This window comes from Bufo gargarizans, chromosome 6, assembly GCF_014858855.1.
Source record: "Bufo gargarizans isolate SCDJY-AF-19 chromosome 6, ASM1485885v1, whole genome shotgun sequence".
NCBI lineage: Eukaryota > Metazoa > Chordata > Amphibia > Anura > Bufonidae > Bufo > Bufo gargarizans.
The window spans coordinates 39,416,568-39,444,534 of NC_058085.1; the positions used below are offsets into that span (position 1 = coordinate 39,416,568).

The 27,967-nt window shown below is 46.0% G+C and overlaps 1 pseudogene; it reads right to left on the minus strand.

Moving 5' to 3' along the window:
- Positions 1-364: 364 nt before the first annotated feature.
- On the minus strand, positions 365-27,684 carry LOC122939851 (annotated as a pseudogene).
- Positions 27,685-27,967: the final 283 nt, after the last annotated feature.

The following is a 27,967-nucleotide window of genomic DNA, read 5'->3' on the forward strand; positions in this document are numbered from 1 at the left end:
AATTCTGTGATGTCAACATCTGTGTAAATGGTTTTTTCCCAGTGTGATTTAAAAAGATCTGATCTCTGGATAAAACATTTCCCACATTCCGAACAATGAGAATGGCTTCTCCCCTTATGTGAATTCTCTGATGAATGAGGTATGATTTATCTGTAAAACATTCCCACATTCTAACCCCTTAGTGACCAAGCCTTTTTTGTCACTTTAGCAGAGAAGAACAAATCTGTAATGGTTTTGCACATCCAAGTAATTCTGACAATGTTTTTCATCATATATTGTACTTCATTTAGGTGGTAAACACATACAATTGTACAATAGTTTTTCAAGAATGTATGAATCAATTTAGCTTATCCCCTGTGTGACTTCTCTGGTGTCTAACAAGATATCTAATTAAAGCAAAACATTTCCCACATTCTGAACATGAAAATGACTTCTCCTAGCCTTGCTCAGTGAAGTCTTGAAGGCGGGAGGTGCAGGACCCTCAGTTTGCATCAATATCTTTTATTGTCGCTGTAGATGAAGAGGGTTAAATGCTTGACCACTTCATATGATGCAAGGGGAGCAGCAACACAACCGAGGCCAGTGAGAGAAGGAGCAGGGAGCCAGAGCTAGGAAACCGGTAAGAAAACTTCCCTTCACAGTTCTGTCCATGGAAGGGGGTTTGCCCAAAAAAAAAAGGCCAAAGTACACAACTCCTTTATAGAGTTAGTACAATGATAACCTATAAAAGGACAATCTCCTAACAAATTCCACAAAGTCTGGGATCCATGGTGGCATCTAAAGAATGAAGAAAGAGAGGCCCAAACACAAGGACATACATTATAAAAGAAAAACTTTAGTAGTTATTGGTAACAACAAGTTATGAGACATGAGAACAGAGAAGAGACATTTCCTCATCTGCTCCTCAGGTTTGTTACAAGGGTTTATCTAAAAAAACTGATTTCCAATTAATGAAATATACTATCATGCTGCTATATAGTCCCATCTGTATTTTCTTTCCAGTACACAATATTCCAATTTGTTATTGTCTTATAGCCTCTCAGTACTTCTCCTATAGAGAAGACTATTAGGAGGCATTCTCTTCTGCTTCTTACCTCCTCAAAACATAAATAGGAGATAAAGGAGATTAAAGAATTTTAAGATTTAGAAAAAAAAAAAGGAAACCTTTACCCATATTTTATTGTTGATCACAGGACACTCATTCAATACAGGAGATCATTGCTCTATGCACCCATATACATTTGGTAGCTGAAAGCAAGGATCCCATTTTACTGCCTATCAGTGCTATTTCATTCTGATGCAGCAATGTCAAAAAGGCATATTCTGTTAGATTAAAGCCAGTTATTGACTGCTGTAAAAACATGTATGGAAAGTCACTAATGGGCTGAACATGAAGATGGCTTCTCTCCTATGTGAGTTTTTTTATGTTTAACAAGATGTGGTTTATGATAAAAACATTTCCCACATTCTGAACATGAATATGGTTTCTCCCCTGTGTGAATTTTCTGATGAGTAACAAGAGATGATTTTTGCTGAAAACATTTCCCACATTCTGAACATGAAAATGGCTTTTCCCCTGTGTGAATTCTCTGATGTTTAACAAGAGATGATTTTTGCTGAAAACATTTCCCACATTCTGAACATGAAAATGGCTTCTCCCCTGTGTGAATTCTCTGATGTACAACAAGAACTGATTTATCACTAAAGCATTTCCCACATTCTGAACATGAATATGGCTTCTCCCCATGTGTGAATTCTCCGATGAGTAACAAGAGATGATTTCTCACGAAAAGATTTTCCACATTCTGAACATGAAAACGGCTTCTCCCCTGTGTGAATTCTCTGATGTGTAACAAGAGCAGATTTATCACTAAAACATATCCCACATTCTGAACATAAAAATGGCTTCTCCCCTGTGTGAATTCTCTGATGTATAAAGAAAGCTGCTCTATCACTAAAACATTTTCCACATTCTGAACATGAATGTTGCTTCTCCCCTGTGTGACTTCTTTGATGTGTAACAAGATATTTTTTTATTGCAAAACATTTCCCACATTCTAAACATGGAAATGGCTTCTCCCCTGTGTGCATTCTTTGATGTCTAACAAGTTCCTGTTCATATCTATAATATCTCCCACATTCTGAACATGAAAATGGCTTCTCCCCTGTATGAGTTCTTTGATGTCTAACCAGATCTTGCTTTCCAGCAAAGCATTTTTCACATTCTGAACATGAAAATGGCTTCTCCCTTGTGTGAATTTTTTGATGTGTAACAAGATATTTTTTTAAAGCAAAACATTTCCCACATTCTGAACATGAGAATGGCTTCTCCCCTGTGTGCATTCTCTGATGTCTAACAAGTTCCCGTTCATATCTATAATATCTCCCACATTCTGAACATGAAAATGTCTTCTCCCCTGTATGAGTTATTTGATGTCTAACCAGATATTGTTTTCCAGCAAAGCATTTTCCACATTCTGAACATGAAAATGGCTTCTCCCCTTTGTGATTTCTTTGATGTGTAATAAGATATTTTTTTAAAGCAAAACATTTCCCACATTCTGAACATGAGAATGGCTTCTCTCCTGTGTGCATTCTTTGATGTCTAACAAGTTCCTGTTTATATCTATAATATCTCCCACATTCTGAACATGAAAATGGCTTCTCCCCTGTATGAGTTATTTGATGTCTAACCAGATGTTGTTTTTCAGCAAAGCATTTTCCACATTCTGAACATGAATATGGCTTCTCCCCTGTGTGAACTCTCTTATGTTTAACAAGATTCGGTTTTCTAGCGAAACATTTCCCACATTCTGAACATGAATATGGCTTTTCCCCTGTGTGAATTCTCTCATGTTTAACAAGGTCTGATTTACGAGAACAACATTTCCCACATTCTGAACATGAATATGGCTTCTCCCCTGTGTGAATTCTCTGATGTGTAACAAGTTCCAACTCATAACTATAACATTTTCCACATTCTACACATAAAAATGGCTTCTCTCTTAAGTGAGCTGTTTGACTTTCACCACTTTGTGACTTTGTGATTTTTATGTGACTTTTATTTTGTATTATAGTCTGTGACAGATTTAGAAGATTGGACCTGTTTAAAAGGATCAGATGATACATTTTTCTTGTGAATGGATGAGGATATATCTTGGATATTGGCATGTTCTTCATATGTATCTTGTGTGATACCACAAACCTCTACTTTAAAATCAGAAGATATCACATGTTCCTTTGAGTTCCTGGTACAGTCATCTGCCAAGAACACAAGACATTTTATTATTCATGAATAATATAACCATAAAGTACTATTGGTATTTTATAACATTTCTATATAAAACAAAGTCTAAAGAACTTACCAGTCACGGAGAAGAATTCAAGTTTGAATAGACTAAAATAGTGATAAAAACAGATGCTATTGACTGTCTGTGGGTAAATAAGGGACTTCAGAATAGGGAAAAAATAGAGATAAAATAGAGTATTCCTATCAAAGACTGACGACATGTAGAAGTCCCCGTCTCGTTGAATAGATGGTTTTACCACCAGTGATTGATGACAGGTAAGAGTCCCCGTCATGTCAAATAGATGGTGTTCCTATTAATATTGACCTACAGGGTCATATTAGTAGATGGTATTTGTATTGATGTAACAAAGCCTCAAGAGTAAAAGGAAAAGAGAGAAAGAGTTTGATGACGTGCAAATGCTGTAAGCAATGATTAGAATTATGTATATATTAGGTACTGCGCGACATGTACCCCCTTTTGTTCTCCCTGCCTGTTCGGCACTATAGAGGCCCACAGTATATAATACAGTAACTCCCAGATTAATAGAATACCTTATCCTAGATGTTCATCTATGGAGGCTGTTCTTCTGCGTCCTTCTTGCTTTTTATTTCTCTTTTTTCTGTGTTTTCTTCTTTTAGGTGCCGTTCGGGATAGGGAAAGGTTTGGGGGGTTAAACCCTAATTGTTGTTTGTATTTTTTTTAATATAAAATACAGAGCTTGCCCCGGCCGGTGGCACAGCTCGTGGTTTGAAAAAGCCGCTTGTTCGCGCTTGCACGGAGTGCTGCGTGACGTCACAGTAGTAGCTGCGGTGGACCAGGAGCTACTACTGTGACGTCACGCAGCACTCCGTGCAAGCGCGAACAAGCGGCTTTTTCAAACCACGAGCTGTGCCACCGGCCGGGGCAAGCTCTGTATTTTATATAAAAATAAAATAAAAACTACAAATAACAATTAGGGTTTAACCCCCCAAACCTTTCCCTATCGGCACCTAAAAGAAGAAAACACAGAAAAAAGAGAAAGAAAAAGCAAGAAGGACGCAGAAGAACAGCCTCCACAGATGAACATCTAGGATAATGTATTCTATTAATCTGGGAGTTACTGTATTATATACTGTGGGCCTCTATAGTGCCGAACAGGCAGGGAGAACAAAAGGGGGTACATGTCGCGCAGTACCTAATATATACATATTACACATCATTCACTTGATCCTCAACGGGGGCGATACCGTTGCGGTACCGCTGCGTCAGTTAAGTTGTAGTGCAAGCGCCGGTGTATCACTAATGATTAGAATTAGCCATTTCTTAGGCTGTCATTAAAGTGTCTGAAGTCCCTTTCCAGAAAGAGAGAATAGGTTATCAGACAGTCCCTTTCTCTTGGGAGAAAATGATTTGAGGGAGTTTAAGGTGTTTGTAATGTACATGCAAGAATTACTGTGGCAGAACACGTAGGAACTCTGTTTGCTGAGGAAGAGAACAAGCAGCTACATAATATGGAAAGCTGGGTACTTGTATGAAAGGAGACAGCGGGGGCCGCAGCTGTGAGTGGAGTGACGTCACGACATAGGAATATGTAATAGCGAGTACAATGTCTGCACACTAGCACACCACCACAGGAACCTTAAACATCTCGACTTTTGCTTGCTTTCTGACTCTCTTCTCCCACTCTCTACCATCTGTTCCCTCCAAGACCCAGATGCTGCTGCCACCACCCTATATAACACCACATTAAGTACAGCTCTGGACAATGTTGCCCCCCTCACACACAACAAAACCCGAAAAATTAACAGACAACCCTGGCACACCAACCGGACCAAAAAACTCAGACAAGCTTCCAGGGCTGCTGAGGGGCGATGGAAGAAATACCATTCTAAAGATCATTTCACCACATACAAGCAATCCCTCCTCATATTCAAATTCTTACATGCTGATGCAAAACAGGCCTACTTCTCATGTCTATTGTCTTCCCTGTCCCACAGCCCCAAACAACTTTTTAACACTTAACTCCCTTCTCCGTCCCCCAGCGCCCCCACCCTCTCCTGTCTTCTCAGCTAAGGACTTTGCCAAATACTTCAAACAAAAGATAGTCAACTTCAGAGAAAACTTCCCTACACAGTTCCCACAGACCCTCTACACAACTGCTCGGTCCTCTTCTCCCAAAACCCGCTTCGCCACCATTACAGAAGAAAAGTCTCCAGATCTCATCTGACCACCTGTGCACTTGACCTAATCCCATCCCACCTCATCCCTAACCTCAGTACAGTGTTTATCCCAGCCCTAACTCATCTCTTCAACCTCTCACTAACCTCTGGAGTCCTTCCCTCTGCTTTTAAACATGCTACCATTACACCCATCCTCAAAAAGCCTTCACTTGACCCATCTTCTTTGTCCAGTTATCGCCCCTTATCACTTCTTCCGTATGCCTCAAAGCTACTTGTCACGGCTGTAAGTGAGCAACAAGAGCCTACACAGTGAATAGCAACTGACCGGACCCAAACTAGGGAGGATAAAGGGTGACCCCTGTCAGACCCTAAAAGCTCTCCCTAAGCTGCTATGCACATGTCCAGATCCAGATGGTGGATCGAGACATGCCCGCGTACCTAAGGCTGATGACCACTGAAACCCCTACAATAGTGGAAGGGGCACGGCCACCGGTGCCCTGATCAGTATATGGACAGAACCGGGGTCGCCTCGGATCCAGTCAGCAAAGAAACAGAAACACACAATGTCTGAACACTTAACTGAAGGAGCTGCAGCTGCAGTTAAAACATATCCAAAGTCAGCAGACAATATCCGAAGTACTTGCTTCAGCAGAACACAGATCCAGTGAAAAGATATCACACAGGTGAAGATACTCAAGCGAGAGATACAGCTCAAATGAAAAGTATAATCCGCACCTCTACAAAAGGAAGAGGAGTGATTTAAAGGCAGCGAAATCAAACACAGGAGGGACAGCTGGGAGGAAGGAAAACAGAAAGTAAAGACCTCATCATAGGGGCGGAGAAACAGAGCAGAGGGAACTCCTCCAAGCTCTAGTAGTGACATCATCACAGGGGTGGAGAAACAGAGCTGTGAGAACGTCTCAAAGCTCTGGTAGTGACACTACTTGAACAACATGTCCATTCTGAACTGTCCTCTCACCTCTCCTCCTGCGCCCTCTTTGACCGCCTACAATCTGGCTTCCGACCCCACCACTCTGGTCTAGACATCACCACCTTACTATCCCACAATGTCTATCTTCTATATCATCCTTCTTCGCCTTTCGCTTTCTAAAACGTAACATGGAAAAAACAGAATTCATAATCTTTCCCCCATCTTGCTCAACCCCCCCAACAGATCTATCACGGTCAATGGCTGCACACTCTCCCCGGTCAACCAAGTCTGCTGCCTTGGAGTGACCTCGGATTCTACCCTTTCTGTCACGGAAGGTGTGCAGGAAACTAGAAAACACAAAATGAATATACGACTGACTGGATCCAAAACTAAGGAACAAAAAGGGAGAGCCCTGCATCAGACCTGGCTCTCTCCCTTACTGCTCAGCCTATGCAAAAATCCCAATGGTAGATGATCGCATATCCTCGTACCTCGACTGTATAACACCTGAACACCCTATAATAGTGAGGGGACACGACCACCGGCTCCCTACACTAGATACGGAGGGAGTCAGGGTCACCTGGGATCCAGCAAACAGAAAAACACAAATAAATGAACAAAACTTATCTTGTAGAAGACTCAGAAGTAGGAACAGCATGCACACACTCCAGGAAGTTGTATAAACCGCAAAGTGATGCACTATGGGAAAAGGATTTAAAGGGATGCAATCGGTGCAACTACATGACAGCTGAGAGAGGCTAACGAGATGAGAAAATGAAAGCAAAACAAAGGAACCTCAAGGAGGAGGTTCTAGATGTCTGTCAGAGCTTCTCAGATGTCTGGTGGTGACAGTACCCCTCCGGACACTCAGAGCCCACCTTCTCAGGATGGGACCTATGGAAAGCCCTGATGAGACAAGTGGCCTTAATGTCCGTCACTGGGACCCACATCCTCTCCTCAGGACCATAACCCTCCCAATGAACGAGGTACTGGAGAGAACCGCGAACAACATGAGAATCCACAATCCTAGAGACCTGAAATTCAAGATTACCATCAACCACAATCGGAGGAGGAGGCAAAGACGAGGGTACAATGGGTTGGACATAAGGTTTTAATAAGGACTTATGAAAAACATTATGGATCTTCCAAGTCTGAGGAAGATCAAGACGGTAGGCAACAGGATTGATGACGGATAAGATTTTGTAAGGCCCAATAAACTTAGGACCCAACTTCCAGGAGGGAACCTTCAATTTGATATTCTTAGTAGACAACCACACCAGATCACGAACATTCAGGTCCGGACCAAGCACACGTCTCTTATCAGCCACACGCTTATATCTCTCACTCATGCTCTTTAGATTATCTTGAATCTTTTGCCAAATAGATGACAAAGACGAGGAGAATCTGTCCTCATCAGGTAAACCAGAAGCAGACCCCTCTCCAGAGAATGTCCCAAACTGCGGATGAAACCCATATGCACCAAAAAATTGTGACTTATCAGAGGACTCCTGACGACGGTTATTTAATGCAAACTCAGCAAGACACAAAAAAGAACACCAATCCTCCTGATTCTCCGCCACAAAACAGCGCAGATATGTCTCCAGATTCTGATTGACGCGCTCTGTCTGGCCATTCAACTGCGGGTGGAAAGCAGAAGAGAATGACAACCGAACCCCCAAGCGAGAACAGAAAGCCTTCCAGAATCTGGAAACAAACTGCGTGCCCATATCAGAGACTATGTCTGAAGGAATACCATGCCATTTGACAATGTGATCAATAAATGCCTGCGCCAGCGTCTTAGCATTGGGCAAGCCAGGAAAAGGGATAAAATGCACCATTTTGCTAAAACGGTCCACCACCACCAGAATCACAGTCTTCCCCGAGGAACGAGGCAGGTCCGTAATGAAGTCCATGGACAGATGTGTCCAAGGATGGGAAGGAATGGGTAAGGGAAGGAGAGGACCTGATGGCCGTGAATGAGGGACTTTGGCACAAGCGCAGGTCTCGCCGGCTGCCACAAAACCCTCAACCGACTTGCGAAGCGCCGGCCACCAGAATCTCCGAGCGATGAGATCCACTGTGGCTCTTGCCCCCGGGTGCCCAGCAAGGACAGTATCATGGTGTTCCTTAAAAATCTTGTGTCTTAAAGCGAGAGGCACAAACAACCTCCCAGGAGGACAAAGATCAGGAGCCTCTGACTGGGCTACCTCTGAACCTCTGCCTCCAATTCAGGATAAAGAGCAGAGACCACCAAACCTTTAGCCAAAATGGGACCCGGGTCTTCAAAATTCCCACCTCCCGGAAAACAGGGTCACAGGGCATCCGCCTTCACATTCTTAACCCCAGGGCGGAACGTGACAACAAAATTAAACCTGGAAAAGAACAAAGACCATCTGGCCTGTCTCGGGTTCAGACGCTTGGCTGACTCCAAGTAGGCCAGATTCTTATGGTCAGTAAACACGGTAATAGGGTGTCTGGCTCCCTCTAGCCAATGGCGCCATTCCTCAAAAGCCAATTTGATGGCCAACAACTCCCTATCTCCCACATCGTAATTTCTCTCTGTGGAGGAGAGTTTCTTCGAGAAAAAGGCACACGGTCGCCATTTGGCAGGAGAAGGACCCTGAGACAAGACCGCACCCACACCCACCTCAGAAGCATCAACCTCAACTATGAAGGGTAGAGAAATATCAGGTTGTACCAAGATGGGAGCGGAAGCAAAACTCTCCTTGATATTAGAAAAGGCCTTACGCGCCCCTACCGACCAGGAGGAAAAATCTACCCCATTTCTAGTCATATCAGTGAGTGGTTTAACAACAGAGGAATAATTCAAAATAAACTTCCTGTAATAATTGGCAAAGCCCAAAAAACGCATCAGCGCCTTCTGATTCTCAGGAAGCTCCCACTCAAGCACAGCGCGGACCTTCTCGGGGTCCATGCGGAAACCAGAAGAGGAGAGAAGAAACCCCAGAAATTGAATTTCTGGAACCTCAAACACACAATTCTCCAGTTTAGCGTACAATTTATTCTCCCGCAGGATGAGCAAGACCTGACGTAAGTGTTCCCTATGAGTTTTGAAATCAGGAGAAAAAATCTAAATGTCATCCAGATACACTAATACAAATTTCCCCAATAAATGATAAAAAATGCTGTTCACAAAATGCTGAAAGACGGCTGGAGCATTCATCAAACCAAAAGGCATAACCAAATTCTCAAAATGGCCCTCAGGGGTATTGAAGGCCGTCTTCCATGCGTCTCCTTCTCTGACCCTGACCAGGTTGTATGCCCCTCTTAGATCCAACTTGGAAAAAACTTTAGCCCCAACAATCTGGTTAAACAGGTCCGGGATCAAAGGAAGCGGATAAGGGTCACGAATTGTGATACTGTTCAGCTCCCCGAAATCCAGACATAGTCTTAAAGAACCATCTTTTTTCTTAACAAAGAAAAAAACAGCGGCAACAGGTGACTTCGAGGGTCGTATGTGTCCCTTTCTAAGACTCTCAGAGATATAAGCACGCATAGCGACCCTTTCAGGTTGGGAGAGATTGTATAAACGAGATTTAGGCAGCTTGGCGCCTGGGGTGAGATTAATAGGGCAATCGTACTCCCTGTGCGGGGGCAAGTCCTGAACACCACTCTCAGAGAAGACATCCGAAAATTCAGAGAGAAAAGATGGTACAGTCTTAGTAGAAACCTCAGAAACAGATGTCGTGAGGCAATTCTCTCTGCAAAAGTCACTCCAACCATTTATTTGCCTCGCTTGCCAATCAATGGTGGGGTTATGTTTAGTGAGCCAGGGTAGCCCCAACACTAGAGGAGTAGGCAACCCGCTAAGGATGAAACATGACACATCCTCAACATGAGCATCACTCACAATAAAACGGATATTGTGAACTATGCCCTTTAATGATTTCTGAGAAAGTGGAGCGGAATCAATAGCAAAAACAGGAATATCCTTTCCCAAAGTGCATACCTGGAAACCATGAGTTATAGCAAATTGATTATCAATGAGATTGACAGCTGCTCCACTATCTACAAAAATCTCACAAAAAAATGTTCTTGCTCTCTAGCACCACCCTGGCAGGTAGGACAAAACGGGAATTACAAGCAAACGGAAAACCTTCAATTTCCGCATCAACCCTGCCAATGGTAACAGATGGAACATTTTTAAAGGATTTTTTTCTTTTTGTTTCTTTATTACTCTCAAAAAACTGCCTGAATCTCCTAGAGGGACAAACATTTGCCAAATGATTTATACCCCCACAACAGAAACAAACCTTCCCATGAGGGCTGAATCTTCTATTGTTAGAGGCAATCAAACCCAGCTGCATGGGCACCTGCTCAGAAGGGATTGACAGCGACTGAGACCCCTGTGCACTGAATGAGACCGCCGCACTGTCCTGGGATTGAGTATGACAGGAAGGAGTGATCTCTCCTTTCTCTCTAAGACGCCTGTCAATACGAACGGCCCGAGACATGGCAGAGTCCAAGGAGGTAGGTCTCTCATGAAAGGCAAATGCATCTTTCAATCCCTCTGAAAGGCCATGGCAAAATTGACTTCGGAGTGCAGCATCATTCCAACCAGTATCAGCTGCCCATCTCCGAAATTCTGAACAGTATATCTCTGCGGATTGTTTACCCTGACATAAAAGACGTAGTCTAGACTCAGCCAGAGCAATACGATCCGGATCATCATATATCTGACCCAGGGCTAAAAAGAATTCATCCTCCTTCTCTCCTCTCCTGTTATCGCCTCTTCCCACAATCGACTCCAAGATTTCTCCAGTGCATCCACCATACTCTGGAACTCGCTACCCCAACATATCAGACTCTCACCTACAGTGGAATCCTTTAAAATAAACCTGAAAACCCACCTCATCAGACAAGCCTACAATCAGTGACCCTGCTGCCTCTATACCGCCATGACCAACTTCACCCGCACCTACTGTGTCCTTCTCCCATACCATGTAGATTGAAAGCCCTCACGGGCAGAGCCCTCTCTCCTTCTGTACCAGTTTGTAACTCGTCTGGTTTATGATTAGTGCAATTGTCTGTATTATGTATGTATACCTCTTCTCATATGTACAGCGTTATGGAATGAATGGCGCTTTAATAATAAATAATAATTATAATATTAAGAGATAACAAGGCAATGTGTGCGAGGTACTAAGTGTGTGTATGAAGCTCCAGAAAATTTTATTTTTTATTGAGTTAAAAAAAGTGTGTGTTAACCCCTTCCCGACACATGACATAAAAGTACATCATAGCGGCAAGTGACTTGATGCATTTTTAGGTACCATTACCAGGCCCTTGCTGTATCTGCCGTCATCGGTGTAAAAACTGATGCAGGCAGATTAACCCCTTCTATGCAGCGGTCAGTGCTGACCGGGACATAGAAGGTGCTTGCGGTGAGTGAGCCCATCGGGTCCCTGCTCTGCTGTGGCAGGGACCCGATGGGTGAGAAGGCAGCCCGATGCCTTGCACGGCATCGGGACCTGCCTTCTATGGAGGCTGAGGAGATCCAGCCCCAGGCCCGATCTCCTAGGCAACCTGTTAGTGAATTACTAAAAGAAAAAACTGCAGAAAAAAAAGGAAAAAGCACACATATTAGGTGTCGCCGCATCTCTAACGACCGGCTCTATAAATATATCACATGATCCAGCCCATCCGATACCCACCACACTGTCAAAAAAAGCAATTTTTGTCACCTTACATCACAAACAGTGCGATCAAAAAGGTGTATGCCTCCCAAAACGGTAACAATAAAGCTGTCACCTCATCCCACAAAATATTAGCCCCTACCTAAGACAATTGCCCAAAAAATAAAAAACTATAGCTCACAGACTCTGGAGACATTAAAACATCAATTTTTTTGTTTCAAAAATGCTATTATTGTGGTAAAGTGAAATAAAAAAAAATAAGTATACATATTAGGTATCGCCCTGTCCGTAACAACCGACTCTATGAAAACATCACATGTCCAAACCCATCAGATGAACACTGTAAAAATAAAAAATAAATAACAGTGCCAAAAAGCCATTTTTTGCCACCTAACATGAAAGTAGACATATTTGAGATCACCGCGTCCTTAACAACCTGCTCTATAAAAATAGCACATGATCTAACTATGGGGGATCTGTGGATGATGCTGTTATGTGGGGGATCTGTGGATGATGCTGTTATGTGGGGGATCTGTGGATTACGCTGTCATGTGGGGGATCTGTGGATTACGCTGTCATGTGGGGGATCTGTGGATTACGCTGTCATGTGGGGGATCTGTGGATGACGCTGTTATGTGGGGGATCTGTGGATGACGCTGTTATGTGGGGGGATCTGTGGATGACGCTGTTATGTGGGGGGATCTGTGGATGACGCTGTTATGTGGGGGGATCTGTGGATGACGCTGTTATGTGGGGGGATCTGTGGATGACGCTGTTATGTGGGGGATCTGTGGATGACGCTGTTATGTGGGGGATCTGTGGATGACGCTGTTATGTGGGGGATCTGTGGATGACGCTGTTATGTGGGGGATCTGTGGATGACACTGTTATGTGGGGGATCTGTGGATGACGCTGTTATGTGGGGGATCTGTGGATGACGCTGTTATGTGGGGGATCTGTGGATGACGCTGTTATGTGGGGGATCTGTGGATGACGCTGTTATGTGGGGGATCTGTGGATGACGCTGTTATGTGGGGGATCTGTGGATGACGCTGTTATGTGGGGGATCTGTGGAGGACGCTGTTATGTGGGGGATCTGTGGAGGACGCTGTTATGTGGGGGATCTGTGGAGGACGCTGTTATGTGGGGGATCTGTGGAGGACGCTGTTATGTGGGGGATCTGTGGAGGACGCTGTTATGTGGGGGATCTGTGGAGGACGCTGTTATGTGGGGGATCTGTGGAGGACGCTGTTATGGGGGATCTGTGGAGGACACCGTTATGGGGGATCTGTGGAGGACACCGTTATGGGGGATCTGTGGAGGACACCGTTATGGGGGATCTGTGGAGGACACCGTTATGGGGGATCTGTGGAGGACACCGTTATGGGGGATCTGTGGAGGACACTGTTATGGGGGATCTGTGGAGGACACTGTTATGGGGGATCTGTGGAGGACACTGCTATGGGGGACCTGTGGAGGACACTGCTATGGGGGACCTGTGGATGACGCTGTTATGTGGGGGATCTGTGGATGACGCTGTTATATGGGGGATCTGTGGAGGACACTGTTATAGGGGATCTGTGGAGGACACTGCTATGGGGGACCTGTGGAGGACACTGCTATGGGGGACCTGTGGATGACGCTGTTATGGGGTGGATCTGTGGATGGCACTGTTATAGGGGATGTGTGCTATGACACATAGGGCCATGAGGGGGGCCAGCATAAGACACACATATAGCATCTTATGCTGGTCCCCCTCATGGCCCTATGTGTCCGCTCATGTGTCCTAAACTGCGCACATAACTGGCTTTGTGTGTAAAGTATTTTACTACTGTCTGAAACAATCTCTCTCCTATTGATAAAATGGCCAGCCTCTGTACTCACTTTCACTATGAATGCACGGTAGCGAGCGGGCTGGCCGGAGCGTGACTGACGTCACTTAGTCACGCTCCTCCCACTTAACCGCCTCCGGACGGCCTAAAGCAGGATTGTGTTCCGGACGCGGTCGATTCATTCCTCCTGGACGCGCTGGCGCGTCATCTCGCGAGACGCGAGATTTCCTGTGAACGCGCGCACACAGGAGCACGCGTTCACAGGAACAGGAGGTAAACTAGCTGATCTACAGCCTGCCAGCGGCGATCATTCGCTGGCAGGCTGTAGATGCGATTTTTTTAACCTCTGAAAGGTATATTAGATGCTGTTTTGTTAACATAATAATATAATAATATACTTTAGCTGAATGCGCTTGCGCAGCGCGTACACCCCCTCCTCCAGCTGATTCCAACGCGTCCACGTGACTTCCGCTGCAGCTACATCGCTTCCGGGTATAGACTTTTGTCTGGGTACAGAAAAGTGGCAGAACACCGGCCCGCTCGCTGCAGTGCATTCATAGTGAAAGTGAGTACAGAGGCTGGCCATTTTATCAATAGGAGAGAGCTTGTTTCAGACAGTAGTAAAATACTTTACACACAAAGCCAGTTATGTGCACGGGGACTCTCATATATAAATCGCAGTATTTTCGGGTCGGCCAAATCGCCATATCGCATTATTGTGATTCGATTATTTTTTTCGATATATCGTGCAGCCCTAAATAGTACCAATAAAACTGTCACCTTATCCCCAAGTTTACAAAATGGGGTCACTTTTGGGAGTTTCTACTGTAGGGGTGCATTAGAGGGGCTTCAAATGGAACATGGTGTCTAAAAAAACAGTCCAGCAAAATCTGCCTTCCAAAAACCATGCGGCGCTCCTTTTCTTCTGCACCCTGCCGTGCGCCCTTACTTCATTTTTCGACCACATGTGGGGTGTTTATGTAAACATCAGGGTAATAAATGTTGAGTTTAGTTTGGCTGTTAACCCTCGATGTTTTAAAGAAAAAAAATTATTAAAATGGAAAATCTGCCCCAAAAAGTGAAATTTAGACATTTTATATCCATTTTCCTTTAATTCTTGTGGAACGCCTAAAGGGTTAACAAAGTTTGTAAAATCAGTTTTGAGTAACTTGAGGGGTGTAGTTTCTACAATGGGGTCATTTATGGTGGGTTTCTAATATGTAAGCCCTACAAAGTGACTTCAGACCTGAACTGGTCCTAAAAAATTGGGTTTGAGAATTGTTCTTAAATTTTTTTTGAATTGCTTCTAAAATTCTAAGCCTTCTAACGCCCCCCAAAAATAAATGACATTTACAAAATGATGCAAACATAAAGTAGACATATGAGAAAAGTTAAGTAATAAATATTTTATGAGGTATCACTTTCTGTTTTAAAAGCAGAGATTGAAATTTTGAAAATTGGGAATTTTTCTACATTTTGGCTAAATTTGGTATTTTTTCTTAAATAATACACTGCCTGTCCCCCAAAAAAGTCGCCACCCCCAAAATATTTTTGCTTTTATTAAGGCACGCATTCGCTGTGGCATTGTTTCGATAAGCTTCTGCAATGTCACAAGATTTATTTCCATCCAGTGTTGCATTCATTTTTCACCAAGATCTTGCATTGATGATGGTAGAGTCTGACTGCTGCACAAAGCCTTCTCCAGCACATCTCAAAGATTCTCAATGGGGTTAAAGTCTGGACTCTGTGGTGGCCAATCCATGTGTGAAAATGATGTCTCATGCTCCCTGAACCACTCTTTCACAATTTGAGCCCGATGAATCCTGGCATTGTCATCTTGGAATATGCCCGTGCCATCAGGGAAGAACAAACCCATTGATGGAATAACCTGGTCATTCAGTATGTTCAGGTAGTCAGCTGACCTCATTCCTGGAGCACATACTGTAGCTGAACCTAGACCTGACCAACTGCAGCAACCCCAGATCATAGCACTGCCCCCACAGGCTTGTACAGTAGGCACTAGGCATGATGGCACCTGAGGGGTTAACTGCCGCTGATTGCAGTTTCCTGTCATATAGGCTTGGCACCGCCTCCTGTATTTGTATTAGATGTTAATTATCATTGGTGGCGCAGTGTGCCCACCCCTCCTCCTCCAGTCTCTCCTCATTGGCAGCGCGGCACAGGGGGAGGGAGAGAGTGACTCCTTCTTCTCTGTGCTGCTGAGGGAACATGAGCACGCTGACAGCAGCACGCTCATGTTCTGCGATAGCGCGCTGGACGCGTTATGGGCAAGGTTAGATGCCGATAACTTTGAAAATCATGAATATCAGCCAATAATATCAGCAACTCCGATAATCGGTCGATCCCTACTCCAAAGGTTCAACATATCTCTTCAACAAAGATTTATGAAACACATTATAAATTTTCAGGGCCTGAGGAAGTTCAAGACGAAAAGCTACAGGATTAATAATGGCAGTGATCTTATATGGACCAATTAACCTTGGACCAAACTTCCAAGAAGGTACCTTCAACTTAATGTTTCTTGTGGACAGCCACACAATCACCCACTCTTAGGTCCGGACCATTCATACGTTTCCGGTCAGCCTCACGTTTATACTTGTTGCCCATATTCATCAAGTTATTTAGAATTTTTAGCCGACGGTTTTTGTGATCTGTGAACACCGTGATCGTATGAATCGCCCCTTCCAACCAATGATGCCATTCTTTAAAAGCCAACTTAATGGCCAGTAACTCTCTGTGACCCACATCATAATTTCTCTCTGCAGAAGATGGACGCCATTTACCAGGTGACAGGCCCTGCGATAAAAATGCTCCTACCCCCACTTCAGACGCGTCCACTTCCACAATGAAAAGGTTGTGATACAAGCGGCTGCACCAATATAGGGGCAGAAGAGCAGCATTCCTTAATGACACTGAGACATCTGTCCCTTTCTTAGTCATGTCTGTTAAGGGTTTTACTATTGTGGAATAATTCTGAATACATTTTCGGTAACAGTTGGTGAACCCCAAAAACCGCATAAGAGTCTTCAGATTTTCGGGTCGATCCCAGTCCAATACAGCACGGACTTTCTCTGGATCCATTTGAAAACCTGAATATGACAGCAGGTAGCCAAAAACTGCACCTCATGTACAGCAAAAACACAATTCTCTAATTTTGCGTACAATTTTTTGTAACACCTGTCTAACATGATCCTGATATGTTTCCACGTTTGGAGAATAAATTCTACAAACCTCCCCACAGGTGATGAAAAATGACAGAAAACCACAGGAGCATTGATCAACCCGAAAGGCATGACTAAGTTCTCAAAGTGACCCTCTGGGGTTTTAAAAGCCATCTTCCGTTCATCCCCTTCCATGATCCTAACCAAAAAAATAGGGAATCAAAGGAAGAGGGTAAGGATTACGGACAGTAATCCGATTGAGTTCACTCGGAAATTTTTAATAAAAAAGAAACCTGCTGCCACTGTAGACTTGGAAGTAGAGTTGAGCGAACACCTGGATGTTCGGGTTCGAGAAGTTCGGCCGAACTTCCCGGAAATGTTCGGGTTCGGGATCCGAACTTCGCCCCGAACCCCATTGAAGTCAATGGGAACCCGAACTTTTCGGCACTAAAAAGGCTGTAAAACAGCCCAGGAAAGGGCTAGAGGGCTGCAAAAGGCAGCAACATGTAGGTAAATCCCCCTGCAAACAAATGTGAATAGGGAAATGAATAAAAATAAAATAAATACAAATTTACCAATATCAATTGGAGAGAGGTCCCATAGCAGAGAATCAGGCTTCATGTCACCCCCCACTGGAACAGGCCACTGTCAGATATTTAGGGCCCTGGCACCCAGACAGAGGAGAGAGGTCCCATAGCAAAAAATCAGGCTTCATGTCATAGCAGAGAATCATGCTTCATGTCACCCAACTCTGGAACATGCCACTGTCAGATATTTTTAGGCCCCGGCACCCAGACAGAGGAGAGGTTCATTCAACTTTGGGTTGCCCGCAATATAATGGTAAAATGAAAATAAAAATAGGATTGAATGAGGAAGTGCCCTGGAGTCCAATAATATATGGTTAAGGGGAGGTAGTTAATGTCTAATCTGGACAAGGGATGGACAGGTCCTGTGGGATCCATGCCTGGTTCATTTTTATGAACGTCAGCTTGTCCACATTGTCTGTAGACAGGCGGCTGCGTTTGTCTGTAATGACGCCCCCTGCCATGCTGAATACACGTTCAGACAAAACGCTGGCCGCCGGGCAGGCCAGCACCTCCAAGGCATAAAAGGCTAGCTCTGGCCACGTGGACAATTTGGAGACCCAGAAGTTGAATGGGGCCGAACCATCAGTCAGTACGTGGAGGGGTGTGCACACGTACTGCTCAACCATGTTAGTGAAATGTTGCCTCCTGCTAACACGTTCCGTATCAGGTGGTGGTGCAGTTAGCTGTGGCGTGTTGACAAAACTTTTCCACATCTCTGCCATGCTAACCCTGCCCTCAGAGGAGCTGGCAGTGACACAGCTGCGTTGGAGACCTCTTGCTCCTCCTCAGCCTTCGCCTTGGGCTTCCACTTGTTCCCCTGTGACATTTGGGAATGCTCTCAGTAGCGCGTCTACCAACGTGCGCTTGTACTCGCGCATCTTCCTATCATGCTCCAGTGCAGGAAGTAAGGTGGGCACATTGTCTTTGTACCGGGAATCTAGCAGGGTGGCAACCCAGTAGTCCACACACGTTAAAATGTGGGCAACTCTGCTGTTGTTGCGCAGGCACTGCAGCATGTAGTCGCTCATGTGTACCAGGCTGCCCAGAGGTAAGGACAAGCTGTCCTCTCTGTGGGAGGCGTATCGTCATCGTCCTGCGTTTCCCCCCAGCCACGCACCAGTGATGGGCCCGAGCTGCGTTGGGTGCCACCCCGCTGTGACCATGCTTCATCCTCATCCTCCTCCTCGTCCTCCAGTAGTGGGCCATGTCTGGCCACATTTGTACCTGGCCTCTGCTGTTGCAAAAAAACTCCCTCTGAGTCACTTCTAAGAGACAGGCCTGAAAGTGCTAAAAATGACCCCTCTTCCTCCTCCTCCTGGGCCACCTACTTTTCCATCATCGCCCTAAGTGTTTTCTCAAGGAGACATAGAAGTGGTATTGTAACGCTGATAACGGCGTCATCGCCATTGGCCATGTTGGTGGAGTACTCAAAACAACGCAACAGGGCACACAGGTCTCGCATGGAGGCCCAGTCATTAGTGGTGAAGTGGTGCTGTTCGCAGTGCGACTGACCCGTGCGTGCTGCAGCTGAAACTCCACTATGGCCTGATGCTGCTCGCACAGTCTGTCCAGCATGTGCAAGGTGGGGTTCCACCTGGTGGGCACGTCGCATATGAGGCGGTGAGCGGGGAGGCCGAAGTTACGCTGTAGCGCAGACAGGTGAGCAGCGACAGGATGTGAACGCCGGAAGCGCGCACAGACGGCCCGCACTTTATGCAGCAGCTCTGACATGTCAGGGTAGTTGTGAATGAACTTCTGCACCACCAAATTCAGCACATGCGCCAGGCAAGGGATGTGCGTCAAACCGGCTAGTCCCAGAGCTGCGACGAGATTACGCCCATTATCGCACACCACCAGGCCGGGCTTGAGGCTCACCGGCACCAACCACTCGTCGGTCTGTTGTTCAATACCCCGCCACAACTCCTGCGCGGTGTGGGGCCTGTCCCCCAAACATATGAGTTTCAGAATGGCCTGCTGACGTTTACCCTGGGCTGTGCTGAAGTTGGTGGTGAAGGTGTGTGGCTGACTGGATGAGCAGGTGGAAGAAGAGGAGGAGGAAGCCGAGTAGGAGGAGGAGGCAACAGGAGGCAAAGAATGTTGCCCTGCGATCCTTGGCGGCGGAAGGACGTGCGCTAAACAGCTCTCCGCCTGGGGCCCAGCCGTCACTACATTTACCCAGTGTGCAGTTAGGGAGATATAGCGTCCCTGGCCGTGCTTACTGGTCCACGTATCTGTGGTTAGTTGGACCTTGCCACAGATGGCGTTGCGCAGTGCACACTTGATTTTATCGGATACTTGGTTGTGCAGGGAAGGCACGGCTCTCTTGGAGAAGTAGTGGCGGCTGGGAACAACATACTGTGGGACAGCAAGCGACATGAGCTGTTTGAAGCCGTTTAAGTCCACCAACCTGAATGACAGCATTTCATAGGCCAGTAGTTTAGAAATGCTGGCATTCAGGGCCAGGGATCGAGGGTGGCTAGGTGGGAATTTACGCTTTCTCTCAAATGTTTTTGAGATGGAGAGCTGAACGCTGCCATGTGACATGGTTGAGATGCTTGGTGACGGAGGTGGTGGTGTTGGTGGTACATCCTCTGTTTGCAGGGCGGCAGGTGCCAACGTTCCTCCAGAGGCGGAGGAAGAGGCCGAGGCGGCAGCAGCAGAAGAGGCCGAGGCGGCAGCAGCAGAAAAGGTAGCAGGGGGAGCCTGAGTGACTTCCTTGTTTTTAAGCTGTTTACTCCACTGCAGTTCATGATTTGCATGCAGGTGCCTGGTCATGCAGGTTGTGCTAAGGTTCAGAACGTTAATGCCTCGCTTCAGGCTCTGATGGCACAGCGTGCAAACCACTCGGGTATTGTCGTCAGCACATTGTTTGGAGAACTGCCACACCAGGGAACTCCTTGAAGCTGCCTTTGGGGTGCTCGGTCCCAGATGGCGGTGGCCAGTAGCAGGCGGACTCTCTTGGCGGCGGGTGTTCTGCTTTTGCCCACTGCTCCCTCATTTGCTACGCTGTTGGCTCGGTCTCACCACTGCCTCTTCCTCCGAACTCTGAAAGTCAGTGGCACGACCTTCATTCCATGTAGGGTCTAGGACCTCATTGTCCCCTGCATCGTCTTCCACCCAGTCTTCCTCCCTGACCTCCTGTTCAGTCTGCACACTGCAGAAAGACACAGCAGTTGGCACCTGTGTTTCATCATCAGAGACGCGCTGAGGTGGTATTCCCATGTCCTTATCATCAGGAAACATAAGTGGTTGTGCGTCAGTGCATTCTATGTCTACCACCGCTGGGGAAGGGCTAGGTGGATGCCCTTGGGAAACCCTGCCAGCAGAGTCTTCAAACAGCATAAGAGACTGCTGCATAACTTGAGGCTGAGACAGTTTCCCTGATATGCATGGGGGTGATGTGACAGACTGATGGGCTTGGTTTTCAGGCGCCATCTGTGCACTTTCTGCAGAAGACTAGGTGGGAGATAATGTGAACGCGCTGGATCCACTGTCAGCCACCCAATTGACTAATGCCTGTACCTGCTGCGGCCTTACCATCCTTAGAACGGCATTGGGCCCCACCAAATATCGCTGTAAATTCTGGCGTCTACTGGGACCTGAGGTAGTTGGTACACTAGGACGTGTGGCTGTGGCAGAACGGCCACGTCCTCTCCCAGCACCAGAGGGTCCACTAACACCACCACGACCATGTCCGCGTCCCTTACTAGATGTTTTCGTCATTGTTACCGTTCACCACAATAAGAAAAAAATTATTTGGCCTTTTTTTTACAGGCACCTAACACTATCTGGATATCTATTTAGGTACCGTATTACACTAATACAGGCACAGCAGTAACCACAGATTTAGCTGAATATAAATTGTAGGCCTAGTATTTAGGCCCTGGATGACAGGCATACGTTTACCAACAGAATTAGACTTGGAAATGCACGGTAGCGTGTGAAGTTATTGAGGATGACCCTATCCGCACCTTCAATCTAATATACCCTTTTATGGATAGATTTAAACTTGGTCTGATACAACAGAAACCACTGATTTAGGGAATTGCTAAGTTGGGAATTGTATTTCAACCCAGAAAAAAATATATCCTTTGCCAGACAGCAGACAGTATTACAATTGGCTAGCCACAGCTGAAACACCACTAAATTTAGGGTACTGCTATTTTGGCAATTATATCTCACCCCTCAATAAAATAGCAAGCACAACCAAGCCCCTGATGTAGGATATAGCAAAAAAACAACAACACACTATTGATGGTTAAATGTACTTGGTGGCAGCTTGTGCTGGCGCACCACAAGACACAAAATGGCCATCGATCACCCCAGAAAAAAGTGACAGAAAAACGCTCTGGGCAGCCTTAAAACAGTGAGCAATTGAATAGCAGAGGTTGAATGATTCACAGCTGTAAATCGATCACTTCAGTAATTGTTTTTGAAGACTAAATCACTGCCTAATCTCGCCCTAACAGCAGCAGCTGCATCCTCTCCCTACACTGATCAGAGCAGAGTGACGTGCGGCGCTACGTGACTCCAGCTTAAATAGAGGCTGGGTCACATGGTGCACTGCCCAATCACAGCCATGCCAATAGTAGGCATGGCTGTGATGGCCTCTTGGGGCAAGTAGTACGACGCTTGTTGATTGGCTGCTTTGCAGCCTTTCAAAAAGCGCCAAGAAAGCGCCGAACACCGAACCCGGACTTTTACGAAAATGTCTATACAGTTCAGGTTCGCTCATCCCTACTTGGAAGGTCTTATGTGTCCTTTAGCCAAACTCTCGGTAATATACTCTCTCTCTCATGGCCAGTCTTTCAGGTTCAGAAAGGTTATACAACCTAGATTTTGGCAATTTAGCTCAGAGAATAAGGTTGTTAGGATAATCATATTCCTGATGTGGAGGGAGCCTCTCCAACACAAAACACGAGATACATTTTTGATGAATGTCACCCACTCTTAATCTGATATCACTCACTAAGGCCTCATGCACACGACAGTTTTTTTTCACGGCCCGCAAAAACGGGGTCCGTGGGTCCGTGATCCGTGACCGTTTTTCCGTCCGTGGGTCTTCCTGGATTTTTAGAGGATCCACGGACATGAAAAAAAAGTCATTTTGGTGTCCGCCTGGCCGTGCGGAGCCAAACGGATCCGTCCTGAATTACAATGCAAGTCAATGGGGACGGATCCGTTTGATGTTGACACAATATGGTGCCATTTCAAACGGATCCGTCCCCATTGACTTTCAATGTAAAGTCTGGAGTTCTGTTATACCATCGGATTGGAGTTTTCTCCAATCCGATGGTATATTTTAACTTGTAGCGTCCCCATCACCATGGGAACGCCTCTATGTTAGAATATACTGTCGGATATGAGCTACATCGTGAAACTCATTTCCGACAGTATATTCTAACACAGAGGCGTTCCCATGGTGATGGAGACGCTTCAGGTTAGAATATACAAAAAAACTGTGTACATGACTGCCCCCTGCTGCCTGGCAGGTGCTGCCAGGCAGCAGGGGGCAGACCCCCCCCCTGTTTTTAACTCATTGGTGGCCAGTGGGCCCCCCCTCCCCTGTTGTTAACTCGTTGGTGGCCAGTGTGCGCACCCCCCTCCCTCCCTCTATTGTTTTAATACATTGGGGCCAGTGTGCGCGCGCCCCCAACCCCCCCTCTATTATTTTAATACATTGGGGCCAGTGTGCGCGCGCCCCCACAACCCCCCCCCCCCTCCCTCCCTCTATTGTTTTAATACATTGGGGCCAGTGTGCGCGCGCCCCCCCAACCCCCCCTCCCTCCCTCTCTCTATTGTTTTAATACATTGGGGCCAGTGTGCGCACCCCCCCAACCCCCCCCCCCCCCCCCTCCCTCTATTGTAATCATCATCGGTGGCAGCGGAGTAGAAGATTTTCATACTTACCTGCTTCTTGCTGCTGCGATGTCTGCGTCCGGCCGGGAGCTCCTCCTACTGGTAAGTGACAGCAATGCGCCGCACAGACCTGTCACTTACCAGTAGGAGGAGCTCCCGGCCGGACGCAGACATCGCAGCAGCAAGAAGCAGGTAAGTATGAAAATCTTCTACTCCGCTGCCACCGATGATGAATACAATAGAGGGAGGGAGGGGGGGGGGGTTGGGGGGGTGCGCACACTGGCCCCAATGTATTAAAACAATAGAGGGAGGGAGGGGGGGTTGGGGGGGGGGCGCGCACACTGGCCCCAATGTATTAAAACAATAGAGGGAGGGAGGGGGGGTTGGGGGGGGCGCGCACACTGGCCCCAATGTATTAAAACAATAGAGGGAGGGAGGGGGGTGCGCACACTGGCCACCAACGAGTTAACAACAGGGGAGGGGGGGGGCCGCACAATGATATTCAAACTGGGGAGGGGGGGGGGGTCTGCCCCCTGCTGCCTGGCAGCCCTGATCTCTTACAGGGGGATATGATGGGGTTAATTGTACTATCATATCCCCCTGTAAGAGATCGGGTGCTGCCAGGCAGCAGGGGGCAGTCTTGTACAAAGTTTGCAGTGTATTCTAACTAGAAGCGTCCCCATCACCATGGGAACGCTTCTGTGTTAGAATATACTGTCGGAAATGAGTTTTCACGAAGTGAAAACTTAGATCAGAAAAAGCTTTTATGCAGACGGATCTTCGGATCCGTCTGTATGAAACTAAAACCTACGGCCACGGATCACGGACACGGATGCCAATCTTGTGTGCATCCGTGTTCTTTCACGGACCCATTGACTTGAATGGGCCCGTGAACCGTTGGCCGTGAAAAAAATAGGACAGGTCATATTTTTTTCACGGCCAGGAAACACGGCTCACGGATGCGGCTGCCAAACGGTGCATTTTCCGATTTTTCCACGGACCCATTGAAAGTCAATGGGTCCGTGAAAAAAAACGGAAAACGGCACAACGGCCACGGATGCACACAACGGTCGTGTGCATGAGGCCTAATTGAGATAAACACTTCTGAGTTAAGCCTCATGCAGACGTCTGTGAAACATGGTCCGTGAGATACCAGACTGGCATTGCAGGAGCGCACGGCATCATTGGCTGCTTTAGAGGTGTGGAATCAATAGCAAAAACGGAAATGTTTTTTTCTAATGCACTCGGTGACAAGTGCATACGGACGAACTGAGCATCAATCAGGTTCACCCCAGCCCCGCTGTTGATAAACACTTCTATCCCCACAGTTTTTGACTCTAGTGCCACCTCAGCAGTCAGGAGAAATCGGGTACTACCAGTCAAAGACAAATGCACATTTTCTGACTCTCCTCTCACCTCTCCAAGAGTCAGATGAGAATTAAATACCCCTCTTTTTTATTTTTGCCGTTGAATGGATGGACATAAAAAATGTCTCTTCTGTCTGCAGAAAAAACAACTCCCTTCCTATTACCAGTATGCTTAAAAGCGGATCCAGGAGTTGCTCCCCCTAATTGCATGGGTTCGCCCCCAGACAAAAATCCAGGAGTAGCTTCACCCAAAGTGTCAGAGGAGGATGATACAATATGTGATAGTACGTCCTGAGAGTTGGGGGCCCTTAGATCTCTCTCTCAGGCATCTATCAATGCGTATAGCAAGAGACATAGCAGCCTCCAGAGACACTGGGGTTTCATGAAAGGCCAAAGCGTCCTTCAGCCTCTCTGATAACCCTTGACAAAACTGGCTACGGAGGGCAAGATCGTTCCACTCCATATCCATAGCCCACCTCCTAAACTCAGAGCAAAAAATCTCAGTGGAACGATCACCCTGACGAAGGCCGCAAAGCTTGGTTTCGGCTAGAGAGGTCTGTTCCAGATCATCAGAGATAAGACCCAAAGCTTCGAAAAATTCATCTACTGACTGATGAGACTGCGATCCGTTCAGCAGAGAAAAAGCCCCTTAGGCAAGGAAATAACCACACCAACTCGCTGTTTCTCATCCCCAGATGAGTGTGGACGTAGCCTAAAATACAGTTTGCACGCCTTCCTAAACAAAATGAAATTATCACGTCCCCCCAAAAATCTGTCCAGGAGGGAAAATTTAGGCTCCAGATAGGCCTGGTATCCACCACTAACACAAGGACCAACAGCCTGTGATCTCTGCATCTGCGAGACGGTCGTGCGGAGGTCAGCTACCTACAAAGACAGCCCTTGCAGCTGACCTGCCAGTGCAGCAATAGGATCCATGGCTGCACACAAACAAACAAAAAATTACAGTTTTATAATGTCACACTTCAGTGTGGGAGGGAAACACCACACCGGGCATAGGAGGGAAGGGGGAAACAGGAAATCAGGCCTGAGAACTAGGGAAGGAAGATGGACACCTCCTAGTGAAAATCCTAACCAAAATCCTGACTGACTACCACTATGAACAGACCCCAAAGGTAGGCGAGTTCATATGCAGGAATACCTAGAATCCTATCAAGCCCTATAGGACCCTGGTACTAATAGCAGGTACGCGACTACCTGTTCCTCCAAAAGGAAGGACAAAAAAGAGTCTACTTCAGGCCTAATACAAACAATAGGGAAATGCAACACACAGAACAAAATACAAAAATGAAAAGGAAAGACTTAACTTCAAAGGGGCTATGGAAGCACCTGGAACTCCGCCAAGATCCACACACACCAGCAATCCACAACTGAAACTGAAGCTATGAACCGCACAGCATTGTGGGAGAAGCAACAATAAATAAGAAAGGTTAAATGACCACATAAGCAAAACCTGGGCCATTATCAGAAACAGACAACTATTGATCCACGAGGAAAACCTGTCAGATCAAACCACGTGTTGCCAGTCTCACCGATCTCCTGCCACCTGTCATGGGAACGTCTGTGACACTGAGTCTTTTTGAAAAAAAGGGGGGTTATCAAGGAGATTGTATCCCCTTGTAACACTCCTTGGTACCCAGTGAAAAAGAAGTGAGAAGGGCAAAACCCACCCAGTACCGGATGGTACATGACCTATGTGCTGCCACAGTTTTTAACACCCCCATTTTGCCCAATCCACACACCTTGTTGGCTCGGGTTCCCGCTACCTCTACCCACTTCACTGTGATTGATTTGGCAAATGTTTATTTTTCTATTACAGATAGACTGCATTTAACTACCCAAGATAGGCGTGTATGAGTATGTATTAGTGTGTGATGACTTGTTTTCAGGATATAAATATGGGAGGGAATAACACATGTTCCCTGCTGTGAAGCTCTCATGCGTGATGTAATCATTGACAGCTTTACAGACAGACACATTGAATGTGCAGGGTGGCTTTCCAACGAATTGGAACGTCTCGGATCAAACAGAGCAAAAGCAGACCATTCTGTTGCCATAAGCCGAGAAGTGCCCTTTTAGCCATATAAGAATGTCTGAAATACACACACACTCCCGGACATTAACTGCACCTTTTGCAAGCCACAAAACTTTTTTAAAAAAAGCATTGCACCATTAAATTTATCACATGCGCAATGCAGGAATGTGTTAATTCCACCAAATGCAGCATAGTCACAATGCTCCTGCCATTGTTGCTTACTATGTTTCCAAGTCATAGTTGGCGGAGAGTAATTGCCCATCATTCCAGGCAATCATAGCTATTACCTCACAGCCTATGAAGAATCTTCTTTATTTGGGTGCATGTCTCTTTTTTCTTTACTTTAGTTGGGGCTAGAAGGGGCCCAGAGACTAGAAAACACTAGCTATGTAACAGAGAGCTCAGCTACATTGAAGACATCATCAGGGTAAGATGTGTCTTGCTTCCATCACCTCTCTTTCTATTGTATGGGCATCGGCTGAGTGACATGGGGATTGGTCGATGTGGAGCTCACTCATTTGTTGACGGCTTTGGGTGGCTGTTACTTACTTTACTCTGTATGTATTCTTTGTTTAATTTAATTTGAGTTTTAGCTAAATCGGTTAATGTAACGCTGAAAAACCTGACAAAAGACATAAAATTGTAGTATCCAGTGAAGGAGTAGAATCTGTGAGTCTTCTCTGCTTTACTTAGTGGTCACTACTCACCTGGGCGGTTATCTGTAGGAATGTCCTCTGTACTCTGCTCATCACCCCTCACATATGTCTCTGTAGGATTAATATTGTTCAGATCTTCACCCGGATTCACAAGCTGTGAAAGAAATATTGTAGAAGTCATCAGATGGTTGGAGAAGTCACGTGGAAGGTTTTACATTATCAAAAAAGACCAGTAATTAGAATAACCAAAATGACCGGACAGCAGGAGTTATCTGACCCAAATATCTGCAGGTCTCCTATATAAATCCAATCTGATTGCTTCTTTATTCCGGGGAGTAGTAGACCTTATTAGATTCCATACGTGACGTTAAAGGGTCATTAACTTTTTGCAAAA